Below are 15,176 nucleotides of genomic sequence, written 5' to 3'. Positions count from 1 at the left end.
GGACTTGAAGATTACGTCGGCTACACTGCCGTTGTCGATGAGAACTCTTTTCACCAAGTTATTAGCTACTTGGGCTTTGAGCACAATTGCGTCATTGTGCGGATGCACAACTCGCCGGCCTCTTTGTTGGTGAAATACATCGTCTCGTGAGGCACGAACGGACGTTCTTCATGCGCAAAGTTTAAGGCTCGACTCGAGGAGCGGAGCCCGATTCGAGGAGAGTGACTCGTCTCGAAAAGCAAGGCTCGACTCGAGGAGTGTGAATCGTCTCGAAGAGCGAAGCTCGAGTTGAAGAGAAGGACTCGACTCGAGGAGCGAGGCTCGACTCGAGGAGAATGACTCGTCTCGAGGAGCAAGGCTCGACTCGAGGAGAATGACTCGTCTCGAGGAGCAAGGCTCGACTCGAGGAGAATGACTCATCTTGAGCAGCAAGGCTCGACTCGAGGAGAATGACTCGTCTCGAGGAGCAAGGCTCGACTCGAGGAGTGTGACTCGACTCGAGGAGCGAGGCTCGACTCAAGGAGAATGACTCGTCTCGAGGAGCAAGGCCCGACTCGAGGAGAATGACCCGTCTCGAAGAGCATGGCTCGGCTCGAGGAGTATGACTCGGTTCGAGGAGCAAGGCTCGACTCGAGGAGAATGACTCGACTCGAGGAGCGATGCTCGACTCGAGGAGAATGACTCGACTCGAGGAGAATGACTCGACTCGAGGAGCAGGGCTCGACTCGAGGAGAATGACTCGACCCGAGGAGAATGACCTGTCTCGAGGAGTAAGGCTCGACTCGAGGAGGATGACTCGACTCGAGGAGCGACGCTTGACTCGAGGAGAATGACTCGACTCGAGGAGCAAGGCTCGACTCGAGGAGGATGACTCAACTCGAGGAGCGATGCTCGACTCGAGGAGAATGACTCGACTCGAGGAGCAAGGCTCGACTTGAGGAGAATGACTCGACTCGAGGAGCGATGCTCGACTCGAGGAGAATGACTCGACTCGAGGAGCAAGGCTCGACTCGAGGAGGATGACTCGACTCGAGGAGCGATGCTCGACTCGAGCAGAATGACTCGACTCGATGAGCAAGGCTCGAGTCAAGGAGAATGACTTATCTCGAGGAGCGAAGCTCGACTCGAGGAGAATGACTCGACTCGAGGAGCGATGCTTGACTCGAGGAGAATGACTCGACTCGAGGAGCAAGGCTCGATTCGAGGAGAATGACTCGGTTCGAGGAGAGCGACTCGACTCGAGGAGAATGACTCGTCTCGAGGAGCAAGGCTCGACTCGAGGAGTGTGACTCGACTCGAGGAGCGAAGCTCGACTCGAGGAGAATGTGAATCGTATCGAGGAGCAAGGCTCGACTCGAGGAGAATGACTCATCTCGAGGAGCGAAGCTCGACTCGAGGAGAATGACTCGACTCGAGAAGCAAAGCTCGACTCGAGGAGAATAGTTCGGTTTGAGGAGCAAGGCTCGACTCAAGGAGAATGACTCGGTTCGAGGAGCGAGGCTCGACTCGAAGAGAATGACTCGTCTCGAGGAGCAAGGCTCGACTCGAGGAGTGTGACTCGACTCGAGGAGCGAAGCTCGACTCGAGGAGAATGTGAATCGTATCGAGGAGCAAGGCTTGACTCGAGGAGAATGACTCGTCTCGAGGAGCGAAGCTCGACTCGAGGAGAATGACTCGACTCGAGAAGCAAAGCTCGACTCGAGGAGAATAGTTCGGTTTGAGGAGCAAGGCTCGACTCAAGGAGAATGACTCGGTTCGAGGAGCGAGGCTCGACTCGAAGAGAATGACTCGTCTCGAGGAGCAAGGCTCGACTCGAGGAGAATGACTCGACTCGAGGAGCGAGGCTCGACTTCGAGAAGAATGACTCGACTCGAGGAAAATGACTTGACTCGAGGAGCGATGCTCGACTCGAGGAGAATGACTCGACTCGAGGAGCGATGCTCGACTCGAGGAGAATGACTCGACTCGAGGAGAATGACTCGACTCGAGGAGCAGGGCTCGACTCGAGGAGAATGACTCGACCCGAGGAGAATGACCTGTCTCGAGGAGTAAGGCTCGACTCGAGGAGGATGACTCGATTCGAGGAGCGACGCTTGACTCGAGGAGAATGACTCGACTCGAGGAGCAAGTCTCGACTCGAGGAGGATGACTCAACTCGAGGAGCGATGCTCGACTCGAGGAGAATGACTCGACTCGAGGAGCGATGCTCGACTCGAGGAGAATGACTCGAGTCGAGGAGAATGACTCGACTCGAGGAGCAGGGCTCGACTCGAGGAGAATGACTCGACCCGAGGAGAATGACCCGTCTCGAGGAGCAAGGCTCGACTCGAGGAAAATGACTTGACTCGAGGAGCGATGCTCGACTCGAAGAGAATGACTCGACTCGAGGAGCGATGCTCGACTCGAGGAGAATGACTCGACTCGAGGAGAATGACTCGACTCGAGGAGGATGACTCAACTCGAGGAGCAATGCTCGACTCGAGGAGAATGACTCGACTCGAGGAGCAAGGCTCGACTCGAGGAGAATGACTCGACTCGAGGAGCGATGCTCGACTCGAGGAGAATGACTCGACTCGAGGAGCAAGGCTCGACTCGAGGAGGATGACTCGACTAGAGGAGCGATGCTCGACTCGAGGAGAATGACTCGTCTCGAGGAGCGAAGCTCGACTCGAGGAGAATGACTCGTCTCGAGGAGCAAGGCTCAACTCGAGGAGTGTGACTCGTCTCGAAGAGCAAGGCTCGACTCGAGGAGTATGACTTGACTCGAGGAGCGATGCTCGACTCGACCTTGCAGCCAGTCAGTTGTGATACCTCGCGTTCTTCGCCTTTAGTTGGCGGATACTCTCCTCCAACTCCATGATGCGGTTGTCCCTGCTATCAGGAGATGGAGATGGTGAGCGGGTCGAGCTCTCTTCGTGGAGCGACTCTTCGTCACCATGCGCTTGGGAGCGCAATAAGTATTTCTTGGTCCCGGTGACGTTTTTGGGGTTGTTAACGCCCTCAGAACGTACGGGTGGTTGGATACTCATCGTTTCTCAAGTTCGAGAAAGTTGAGATTGTAGAAGAAAAGAAGAAGATGAACAGAAGGGATTTCGGGCTGAATAGGTCGGGAGGTCCCCTCCTTCTAGCGCCAAAATGTTGTCGCACGAAAATGAACAACTATTTAAAACCTCGGGTGGTTCGATCCAAGGCCGGACCAAGTGATCGCACCCGGGCCAAGAGTGTGAACTCGATAGTCTCGAGCTAGGGTTCTCTCCGATCAACCCGCCTCTCGGGAGAGGTAGGGGGTGAGGAGGATGAGTGACCGTGCCTTGGTTGTCGGCTGCCTACGTACCCGTGCGTGGGATCAGGTCAGAACGTAGTTCAAGCGTGTAGGACGCAGTATGAGGCGCGGAGCCTTGGCGGAGAAACGTGCTCGACGAAGGAGACGGGGCTCGAGGAGTCCTCGGCGGCGTCCCAGGACTTCGGAGATCGCGTATGCGAGAGAGAATGTGTGTTTTCTCTCTTTTGGAGACGTGGAAGACTCTAAGTCAAGAGTTCCTTGTTGTGGCGGAGATTCCGGACGCGTGGGCGATTCCTAGTCGGAAATGCAGGACGCGTAGGCGATTTCTTGTCAGAAATGGCGGACGCGTCTAGGGTGCTTGACGCGTAGGCGATTTTCAGTCGAAAACCGTTAGAGCACTCGTGGGCTCAAGATTAATCGCTCGATCAAGAGAGGCGGCACTCGGGAGTCCCCGGAAAGCGCTTCAGAATCTCCGAGAGCGAGAAATCGTGGAGAATCCACTTCAGGCCAAGGATGGCATCTAGAGAAGCGGAGAGAAGTCTCAAGTTCCTTGAGAAAGAATGGGATGGCTTTCCCCTCAATGGGAGGGGGTATTTATAGGTGTTTGGGGGCCTTAGAAGGCTTCTTTTTTGTCCATGTGGGACTAAGAACGCATGTGGCATCAAGTGGAGGCGCACGGCGCGCGCGGCGCACAACGCGCGGCGCGCGGCGAGCGGGACACCAGGCGCGGCGCGCGATGCGCGGCGCTGGATGTGCGGCGCGGGATGCGCGGCGCGGGTGTGTCATCGCGCGGCGCGCGGTCTGCCTGGCGCGGCGCGCGGCCTATCTGGCGCGGCGCGCGGGTTGCTGCGCTTGGTTGGCCGGCGCGGCTGCGCGCGCGGCGCATGGCCCGTCTTGTCGGGCTCTTGCGGGCCTTCGAATACCATTCTTGCCACATGAAATATGAAGGTTTCCACTTGGCGAGAGTGACTCGATTCGAGGAGCGACTCGAGGCTCTACTCGAGGAGCGAAGCTCGACTCGAGGAGTCAAGAGTTTAGGCGAGGGCTTGAAGACCTGCCGCTCTTCAGGACCTCCGGCCTGACCATCGGCCCTTTGAGCGACGTGCCTTCTTGGCGTCTCGGGTTTTCCGAAAACGACCGACAACAGACTCTACATTTCTCCTCGAGTTGAGTTCACTCCTCGAGTCGAGTACCGAGTCCACGAGTCGACTAGCTACTCCTCGTGCCGACTCTACATTTCTCCTCGGGTTGAGTTCACTCCTCGAGTCGAGTACCGAGTCCTAGAGTCGACTAGCTACTCCTCGTGCCGACTCTACATTTCTCCTCGAGTTGAGTTCACTCCTCGAGTCGAGTACCGAGTCCACGAGTCGACTAGCTACTCCTCGTGCCGACTCTACATTTCTCCTCGGGTTGAGTTCACTCCTCGAGTCGAGTACCGAGTCCACGAGTTGACTAGCTACTCCTCGTGCCGACTCTACATTTTGCCTCGAGTTGAATTCACTTCTCGAGTCGAGTACCGAGTCCACGAGTCGACTAGCTACTCCTCGTGCCGACTCTACATTTCTCCTCGGGTTGAGTTCACTCCTCGAGTCGAGTACCGAGTCCACGAGTTGACTAGCTACTCCTCGTTCTGACTCTACATTTTGCCTCGAGTTGAATTCACTTCTCGAGTCGAGTACCGAGTCCACGAGTCGACTAGCTACTCCTCGCGCCGACTCTACATTTCTCCTCGGGTTGAGTTCACTCCTCGAGTCGAGTACCGAGTCCACGAGTCGACTAGCTACTCCTCGTGCCGACTCTACATTTCTCCTCGAGTTGAGTTTACTTCTCGAGTCGAGTACCGAGTCCACGAGTCGACTAGCTACTCGTCGTGCCGACTCTACATTTCTCCTCGGGTTGAGTTCACTCCTTGAGTCGAGTACCGAGTCCACGAGTCGACTAGCTACTCCACGTGCCGACTCTACATTTTTCCTCGAGTTGAGTTCACTCCTTGAGTCGAGTACCGAGTCCACGAGTCGACTAGCTACTCCTCGGGCCGACTCTACATTTCTCCTCGAGTTGAGTTCACTCCTCGAGTCGAGTACCGAGTCCACGAGTCGACTAGCTACTCCTCATGCCGACTCTACATTTCTCCTCGAGTTGAGTTCACTCCTCGAGTCGAGTACCGAGTCCACGAGTCAACTAGCTACTCCTCGTGCCGACTCTACATTTCTCCTCGGGTTGAGTTCACTCCTCGAGTCGAGTACCGAGTCCTAGAGTCGACTAGCTACTCCTCGTGCCGACTCTACATTTCTCCTCGAGTTGAGTTCACTCCTCGAGTCGAGTACCGAGTCCACGAGCCGACAAGCTACTCCTCGTGCGGACTCTACATTACTCCTCGAGTCAAGTACCGAGTTCACGAGTCGACTAGCTACTCCTCGTTCCGACTCTACATTTCTCCTCGAGTTGAGTTCACTCCTCGAGTCGAGTACCGAGTCCACGAGTCGACTAACTACTCCTCGTGCCGACTCTACATTTCTCCTCGAGTTGAGTTTACTTCTCGAGTCGAGTACCGAGTCCACGAGTCGACTAGCTACTTCTCGTGCCGACTCTACATTTCTCCTCGGGTTGAGTTCACTCCTCGAGTCGAGTACCGAGTCCACGAGTCAACTAGCTACTCCTCGTGCCGACTCTACATTTCTCCTCGAGTTGAGTTTACTCCTCGAGCCGAGTACCGAGTCCACGAGTCGACTAGCTACTCCTCGTGCCGACTCTACATTTCTCCTCGGGTTGAGTTCACTCCTCGAGTCGAGTACCGAGTCCACGAGTCGACTAGCTACTCCTCGTGCCGACTCTACATTTCTCCTCGACTTGAGTTCACTCCTCGAGTCGAGTACCGAGTCCACGAGTCAACTAGCTACTCCTCGTGCCGACTCTACATTTCTCCTCGGGTTGAGTTCACTCCTCGAGTCGAGTACCGAGTCCTAGAGTCGACTAGCTACTCCTCGTTCCGACTCTACATTTCTCCTCGAGTTGAGTTCACTCCTCGAGTCGAGTACCGAGTCTACGAGTCGACTAGCTACTCCTCGTGCCGACTCTACATTACTCCGCGAGTCAAGTACCGAGTTCACGAGTCGACTAGCTACTCCTCGTTCCGACTCTACATTTCTCCTCGAGTTGAGTTCACTCCTCGAGTCGAGTACCGAGTCCACGAGTCGACTAGGTACTCCTCGTGCCGACTCTACATTTCTCCTCGGGTTGAGTTCACTCCTTGAGTCGAGTACCGAGTCCACGAGTCGACTAGCTACTCCTCGGGCTGACTCTACATTTCTCCTCGAGTTGAGTTCACTCCTCGAGTCGAGTACCGAGTCCACGAGTCGACTAGCTACTCCTCGTGCCGACTCTACATTTCTCCTCGAGTTGAGTTTACTTCTCGAGTCGAGTACCGAGTCCACGAGTCGACTAGCTACTCGTCGTGCCGACTCTACATTTCTCCTCGGGTTGAGTTCACTCCTTGAGTCGAGTACCGAGTCCACGAGTCGACTAGCTACTCCACGTGCCGACTCTACATTTTTCCTCGAGTTGAGTTCACTCCTTGAGTCGAGTACCGAGTCCACGAGTCGACTAGCTACTCCTCGGGCCGACTCTACATTTCTCCTCGAGTTGAGTTCACTCCTCGAGTCGAGTACCGAGTCCACGAGTCGACTAGCTACTCCTCATGCCGACTCTACATTTCTCCTCGAGTTGAGTTCACTCCTCGAGTCGAGTACCGAGTCCACGAGTCAACTAGCTACTCCTCGTGCCGACTCTACATTTCTCCTCGGGTTGAGTTCACTCCTCGAGTCGAGTACCGAGTCCTAGAGTCGACTAGCTACTCCTCGTGCCGACTCTACATTTCTCCTCGAGTTGAGTTCACTCCTCGAGTCGAGTACCGAGTCCACGAGCCGACAAGCTACTCCTCGTGCGGACTCTACATTACTCCTCGAGTCAAGTACCGAGTTCACGAGTCGACTAGCTACTCCTCGTTCCGACTCTACATTTCTCCTCGAGTTGAGTTCACTCCTCGAGTCGAGTACCGAGTCCACGAGTCGACTAACTACTCCTCGTGCCGACTCTACATTTCTCCTCGAGTTGAGTTTACTTCTCGAGTCGAGTACCGAGTCCACGAGTCGACTAGCTACTTCTCGTGCCGACTCTACATTTCTCCTCGGGTTGAGTTCACTCCTCGAGTCGAGTACCGAGTCCACGAGTCAACTAGCTACTCCTCGTGCCGACTCTACATTTCTCCTCGAGTTGAGTTTACTCCTCGAGCCGAGTACCGAGTCCACGAGTCGACTAGCTACTCCTCGTGCCGACTCTACATTTCTCCTCGGGTTGAGTTCACTCCTCGAGTCGAGTACCGAGTCCACGAGTCGACTAGCTACTCCTCGTGCCGACTCTACATTTCTCCTCGACTTGAGTTCACTCCTCGAGTCGAGTACCGAGTCCACGAGTCAACTAGCTACTCCTCGTGCCGACTCTACATTTCTCCTCGGGTTGAGTTCACTCCTCGAGTCGAGTACCGAGTCCTAGAGTCGACTAGCTACTCCTCGTGCCGACTCTACATTTCTCCTCGAGTTGAGTTCACTCCTCGAGTCGAGTACCGAGTCCACGAGCCGACTAGCTACTCCTCGTGCCGACTCTACATTACTCCTCGAGTCAAGTACCGAGTTCACGAGTCGACTAGCTACTCCTCGTTCCGACTCTACATTTCTCCTCGAGTTGAGTTCACTCCTCGAGTCGAGTACCGAGTCCACGAGTCGACTAGGTACTCCTCGTGCCGACTCTACATTTCTCCTCGGGTTGAGTTCACTCCTTGAGTCGAGTACCGAGTCCACGAGTCGACTAGCTACTCCTCGGGCTGACTCTACATTTCTCCTCGAGTTGAGTTCACTCCTCGAGTCGAGTACCGAGTCCACGAGTCGACTAGCTACTCCTCGTGCCGACTCTACATTTCTCCTCGAGTTGAGTTTACTTCTCGAGTCGAGTACCGAGTCCACGAGTCGACTAGCTACTCGTCGTGCCGACTCTACATTTCTCCTCGGGTTGAGTTCACTCCTTGAGTCGCGTACCGAGTCCACGAGTCGACTAGCTACTCCACGTGCCGACTCTACATTTTTCCTCGAGTTGAGTTCACTCCTTGAGTCGAGTACCGAGTCCACGAGTCGACTAGCTACTCCTCGGGCCGACTCTACATTTCTCCTCGAGTTGAGTTCACTCCTCGAGTCGAGTACCGAGTCCACGAGTCGACTAGCTACTCCTCATGCCGACTCTACATTTCTCCTCGAGTTGAGTTCACTCCTCGAGTCGAGTACCGAGTCCACGAGTCAACTAGCTACTCCTCGTGCCGACTCTACATTTCTCCTCGGGTTGAGTTCACTCCTCGAGTCGAGTACCGAGTCCTAGAGTCGACTAGCTACTCCTCGTGCCGACTCTACATTTCTCCTCGAGTTGAGTTCACTCCTCGAGTCGAGTACCGAGTCCACGAGCCGACAAGCTACTCCTCGTGCGGACTCTACATTACTCCTCGAGTCAAGTACCGAGTTCACGAGTCGACTAGCTACTCCTCGTTCCGACTCTACATTTCTCCTCGAGTTGAGTTCACTCCTCGAGTCGAGTACCGAGTCCACGAGTCGACTAACTACTCCTCGTGCCGACTCTACATTTCTCCTCGAGTTGAGTTTACTTCTCGAGTCGAGTACCGAGTCCACGAGTCGACTAGCTACTTCTCGTGCCGACTCTACATTTCTCCTCGGGTTGAGTTCACTCCTCGAGTCGAGTACCGAGTCCACGAGTCAACTAGCTACTCCTCGTGCCGACTCTACATTTCTCCTCGAGTTGAGTTTACTCCTCGAGCCGAGTACCGAGTCCACGAGTCGACTAGCTACTCCTCGTGCCGACTCTACATTTCTCCTCGGGTTGAGTTCACTCCTCGAGTCGAGTACCGAGTCCACGAGTCGACTAGCTACTCCTCGTGCCGACTCTACATTTCTCCTCGACTTGAGTTCACTCCTCGAGTCGAGTACCGAGTCCACGAGTCCACTAGCTACTCCTCGTGCCGACTCTACATTTCTCCTCGGGTTGAGTTCACTCCTCGAGTCGAGTACCGAGTCCTAGAGTCGACTAGCTACTCCTCGTTCCGACTCTACATTTCTCCTCGAGTTGAGTTCACTCCTCGAGTCGAGTACCGAGTCTACGAGCCGACAAGCTACTCCTCGTGCCGACTCTACATTACTCCTCGAGTCAAGTACCGAGTTCACGAGTCGACTAGCTACTCCTCGTTCCGACTCTACATTTCTCCTAGAGTTGAGTTCACTCCTCGAGTCGAGTACCGAGTCCACGAGTCGACTAGGTACTCCTCGTGCCGACTCTACATTTCTCCTCGGGTTGAGTTCACTCCTTGAGTCGAGTACCGAGTCCACGAGTCGACTAGCTACTCCTCGGGCTGACTCTACATTTCTCCTCGAGTTGAGTTCACTCCTCGAGTCGAGTACCGAGTCCACGAGTCGACTAGCTACTCCTCGGGCCGACTCTACATTTCTCCTCGAGTTGAGTTCACTCCTCGAGTCGAGTACCGAGTCCACGAGTCGACTAGCTACTCCTCGTGCCGACTCTACATTTCTCCTCGGGTTGAGTTCACTCCTCGAGTCGAGTACCGAGTCCTAGAGTCGACTAGCTACTCCTCGTGCCGACTCTACATTTCTCCTCGACTTGAGTTCACTCCTCGAGTCGAGTACCGAGTCCACGAGTCCACTAGCTACTCCTCGTGCCGACTCTACATTTCTCCTCGGGTTGAGTTCACTCCTCGAGTCGAGTACCGAGTCCTAGAGTCGACTAGCTACTCCTCGTTCCGACTCTACATTTCTCCTCGAGTTGAGTTCACTCCTCGAGTCGAGTACCGAGTCTACGAGCCGACTAGCTACTCCTCGTGCCGACTCTACATTACTCCTCGAGTCAAGTACCGAGTTCACGAGTCGACTAGCTACTCCTCGTTCCGACTCTACATTTCTCCTCGAGTTGAGTTCACTCCTCGAGTCGAGTACCGAGTCCACGAGTCGACTAGGTACTCCTCGTGCCGACTCTACATTTCTCCTCGGGTTGAGTTCACTCCTTGAGTCGAGTACCGAGTCCACGAGTCGACTAGCTACTCCTCGGGCTGACTCTACATTTCTCCTCGAGTTGAGTTCACTCCTCGAGTCGAGTACCGAGTCCACGAGTCGACTAGCTACTCCTCGGGCTGACTCTACATTTCTCCTCGAGTTGAGTTCACTCCTCGAGTCGAGTACCGAGTCCACGAGTCAACTAGCTACTCCTCGTGCCGACTCTACATTTCTCCTCGGGTTGAGTTCACTCCTCGAGTCGAGTACCGAGTCCTAGAGTCGACTAGCTACTCCTCGTGCCGACTCTACATTTCTCCTCGAGTTGAGTTCACTCCTCGAGTCGAGTACCGAGTCCACGAGCCGACTAGCTACTCCTCGTGCCGACTCTACATTACTCCTCGAGTCAAGTACCGAGTTCACGAGTCGACTAGCTACTCCTCGTACCGACTCTACATTTCTCCTCGAGTTGAGTTCACTCCTCGAGTCGAGTACCGAGTCCACGAGTCGACTAACTACTCCTCGTGCCGACTCTACATTTCTCCTCGAGTTGAGTTTACTTCTTGAGTCGAGTACCGAGTCCACGAGTCGACTAGCTACTTCTCGTGCCGACTCTACATTTCTCCTCGGGTTGAGTTCACTCCTCGAGTAGAGTACCGAGTCCACGAGTCAAGTAGCTACTCGTCGTGCCGACTCTACATTTCTCCTCGAGTTGAGTTTACTCCTCGAGCCGAGTACAGAGTCCACGAGTCGACTAGCTACTCCTCGTGCCGACTCTACATTTCTCCTCGGGTTGAGTTCACTCCTCGAGTCGAGTACCGAGTCCACGAGTCGACTAGCTACTCCTCGTGCCGACTCTACATTTCTCCTCGACTTGAGTTCACTCCTCGAGTCGAGTACCGAGTCCACGAGTCAACTAGCTACTCCTCGTGCCGACTCTACATTTCTCCTCGGGTTGAGTTCACTCCTCGAGTCGAGTACCGAGTCCACGAGTCGACTAGCTACTCCTCGTGCCGACTCTACATTTCTCCTCGGGTTGAGTTCACTCCTTGAGTCGAGTACCGAGTCCACGAGTCGACTAGCTACTCCTCGGGCTGACTCTACATTTCTCCTCGAGTTGAGTTCACTCCTCGAGTCGAGTACCGAGTCCACGAGTCGACTAGCTACTCCTCGGGCTGACTCTACATTTCTCCTCGAGTTGAGTTCACTCCTCGAGTCGAGTACCGAGTCCACGAGTCGACTAGCTACTCCTCGTGCCGACTCTACATTTCTCCTCGACTTGAGTTCACTCCTCGAGTCGAGTACCGAGTCCACGAGTCAACTAGCTACTCCTCGTGCCGACTCTACATTTCTCCTCGGGTTGAGTTCACTCCTCGAGTCGAGTACCGAGTCCTAGAGTCGACTAGCTACTCCTCGTGCCGACTCTACATTTCTCCTCGAGTTGAGTTCACTCCTCGAGTCGAGTACCGAGTCCACGAGCCGACTAGCTACTCCTCGTGCCGACTCTACATTACACCTCGAGTCAAGTACCGAGTTTACGAGTCGACTAGCTACTCCTCGTTCCGACTCTACATTTCTCCTCGAGTTGATTTCACTCCTCGAGTCGAGTACCGAGTCCACGAGTCGACTAACTACTCCTCGTGCCGACTCTACATCTCTCCTCGAGTTGAGTTTACTTCTCGAGTCGAGTACCGAGTCCACGAGTCGACTAGCTACTTCTCGTGCCGACTCTACATTTCTCCTCGGGTTGAGTTCACTCCTCGAGTAGAGTACCGATTCCACGAGTCAACTAGCTACTCCTCGTGCCGACTCTACATTTCTCCTCGAGTTGAGTTTACTCCTCGAGCCGAGTACCGAGTCCACGAGTCGACTAGCTACTCCTCGTGCCGACTCTACATTTCTCCTCAGGTTGAGTTCACTCCTCGAGTCCAGTACCGAGTCCACGAGTCGACTAGCTACTCCTCGTGCCGACTCTACATTTCTCCTCGTCTTGAGTTCACTCCTCGAGTCGAGTACCGAGTCCTAGAGTCGACTAGCTACTCCTCGTGCCGACTCTACATTTCTCCTCGAGTTGAGTTCACTCCTCGAGTCGAGTACCGAGTCCACGAGCCGACTAGCTACTCCTCGTGCCGACTCTACATTACTCCTCGACTCAAGTACCGAGTTTACGAGTCGACTAGCTACTCCTCGTTCCGACTCTACATTTCTCCTCGAGTTGAGTTCACTCCTCGAGTCGAGTACCGAGTCCACGAGACGACTAACTACTCCTCGTTCGGACTCTACATTTCTCCTCGAGTTGAGTTCACTCCTGGAGTCGAGTACCGAGTCCACGAGTCGACTAGCTACTCCTCGTGCCGACTCTACATTTCTCCTCGAGTTGACTTCACTCCTCGAGTCGAGTACCGAGTCCACGAGTCAACTAGCTACTCCTCGTGCCGACTCTAAATTTCTCCTCGGGTTGAGTTCACTCCTCGAGTCGAGTACCGAGTCCTAGAGTCGACTAGCTACTCCTCGTGCCGACTTTACATTTCTCCTCGAGTTGAGTTCACTCCTCGAGTCGAGTACCGAGTCCACGAGCCGACTAGCTACTCCTCGTGCCGACTCTACATTACTCCTCGAGTCAAGTACCGAGTTCACGAGTCGACTAGCTACTCTTCGTTCCGACTCTACATTTCTCCTCGAGTTGAGTTCACTCCTGGAGTCGAGTACCGAGTCCACGAGTCGACTAGCTACTCCTCGTGCCGACTCTACATTTCTCCTCGAGTTGAGTTTACTTCTCGAGTCGAGTACCGAGTCCACGAGTCGACTAGCTACTCCTCGTGCCGACTCTACATTTCTCCTCGGGTTGAGTTCACTCCTCGAGTAGAGTACCGAGTCCACGAGTCAACTAGCTACTCCTCATGCCGACTCTACATTTCTCCTCGAGTTGAGTTTACTCCTCGAGCCGAGTACCGAGTCCACGAGTCGACTAGCTACTCCTCATGCCGACTCTACATTTCTCCTCGGGTTGAGTTCACTCCTCGAGTCGAGTACCGAGTCCACGAGTCGACTAGCTACTTCTCGTGCCGACTCTACATTTCTCCTCGGGTTGAGTTCACTCCTCGAGTAGAGTACCGAGTCCACGAGTCAAGTAGCTACTCGTCGTGCCGACTCTACATTTCTCCTCGAGTTGAGTTTACTCCTCGAGCCGAGTACAGAGTCCACGAGTCGACTAGCTACTCCTCGTGCCGACTCTACATTTCTCCTCGGGTTGAGTTCACTCCTCGAGTCGAGTACCGAGTCCACGAGTCGACTAGCTACTCCTCGTGCCGACTCTACATTTCTCCTCGACTTGAGTTCACTCCTCGAGTCGAGTACCGAGTCCACGAGTCAACTAGCTACTCCTCGTGCCGACTCTACATTTCTCCTCGGGTTGAGTTCACTCCTCGAGTCGAGTACCGAGTCCACGAGTCGACTAGCTACTCCTCGTGCCGACTCTACATTTCTCCTCGGGTTGAGTTCACTCCTTGAGTCGAGTACCGAGTCCACGAGTCGACTAGCTACTCCTCGGGCTGACTCTACATTTCTCCTCGAGTTGAGTTCACTCCTCGAGTCGAGTACCGAGTCCACGAGTCGACTAGCTACTCCTCGGGCTGACTCTACATTTCTCCTCGAGTTGAGTTCACTCCTCGAGTCGAGTACCGAGTCCACGAGTCGACTAGCTACTCCTCGTGCCGACTCTACATTTCTCCTCGACTTGAGTTCACTCCTCGAGTCGAGTACCGAGTCCACGAGTCAACTAGCTACTCCTCGTGCCGACTCTACATTTCTCCTCGGGTTGAGTTCACTCCTCGAGTCGAGTACCGAGTCCTAGAGTCGACTAGCTACTCCTCGTGCCGACTCTACATTTCTCCTCGAGTTGAGTTCACTCCTCGAGTCGAGTACCGAGTCCACGAGCCGACTAGCTACTCCTCGTGCCGACTCTACATTACACCTCGAGTCAAGTACCGAGTTTACGAGTCGACTAGCTACTCCTCGTTCCGACTCTACATTTCTCCTCGAGTTGATTTCACTCCTCGAGTCGAGTACCGAGTCCACGAGTCGACTAACTACTCCTCGTGCCGACTCTACATCTCTCCTCGAGTTGAGTTTACTTCTCGAGTCGAGTACCGAGTCCACGAGTCGACTAGCTACTTCTCGTGCCGACTCTACATTTCTCCTCGGGTTGAGTTCACTCCTCGAGTAGAGTACCGATTCCACGAGTCAACTAGCTACTCCTCGTGCCGACTCTACATTTCTCCTCGAGTTGAGTTTACTCCTCGAGCCGAGTACCGAGTCCACGAGTCGACTAGCTACTCCTCGTGCCGACTCTACATTTCTCCTCAGGTTGAGTTCACTCCTCGAGTCCAGTACCGAGTCCACGAGTCGACTAGCTACTCCTCGTGCCGACTCTACATTTCTCCTCGTCTTGAGTTCACTCCTCGAGTCGAGTACCGAGTCCTAGAGTCGACTAGCTACTCCTCGTGCCGACTCTACATTTCTCCTCGAGTTGAGTTCACTCCTCGAGTCGAGTACCGAGTCCACGAGCCGACTAGCTACTCCTCGTGCCGACTCTACATTACTCCTCGACTCAAGTACCGAGTTTACGAGTCGACTAGCTACTCCTCGTTCCGACTCTACATTTCTCCTCGAGTTGAGTTCACTCCTCGAGTCGAGTACCGAGTCCACGAGACGACTAACTACTCCTCGTTCGGACTCTACATTTCTCCTCGAGTTGAGTTCACTCCTGGAGTCGAGTA

The sequence above is a fragment of the Urtica dioica genome, chromosome 2 (genome assembly GCF_054948205.1).
Source record: "Urtica dioica subsp. dioica isolate 48M chromosome 2, U.dioica_male_clone48M_v1_H2, whole genome shotgun sequence".
Classification (NCBI taxonomy): domain Eukaryota; kingdom Viridiplantae; phylum Streptophyta; class Magnoliopsida; order Rosales; family Urticaceae; genus Urtica; species Urtica dioica.
The sequence above is the reverse complement of the archived record's forward strand: the minus strand, read 5'-3'. Positions refer to the sequence as shown.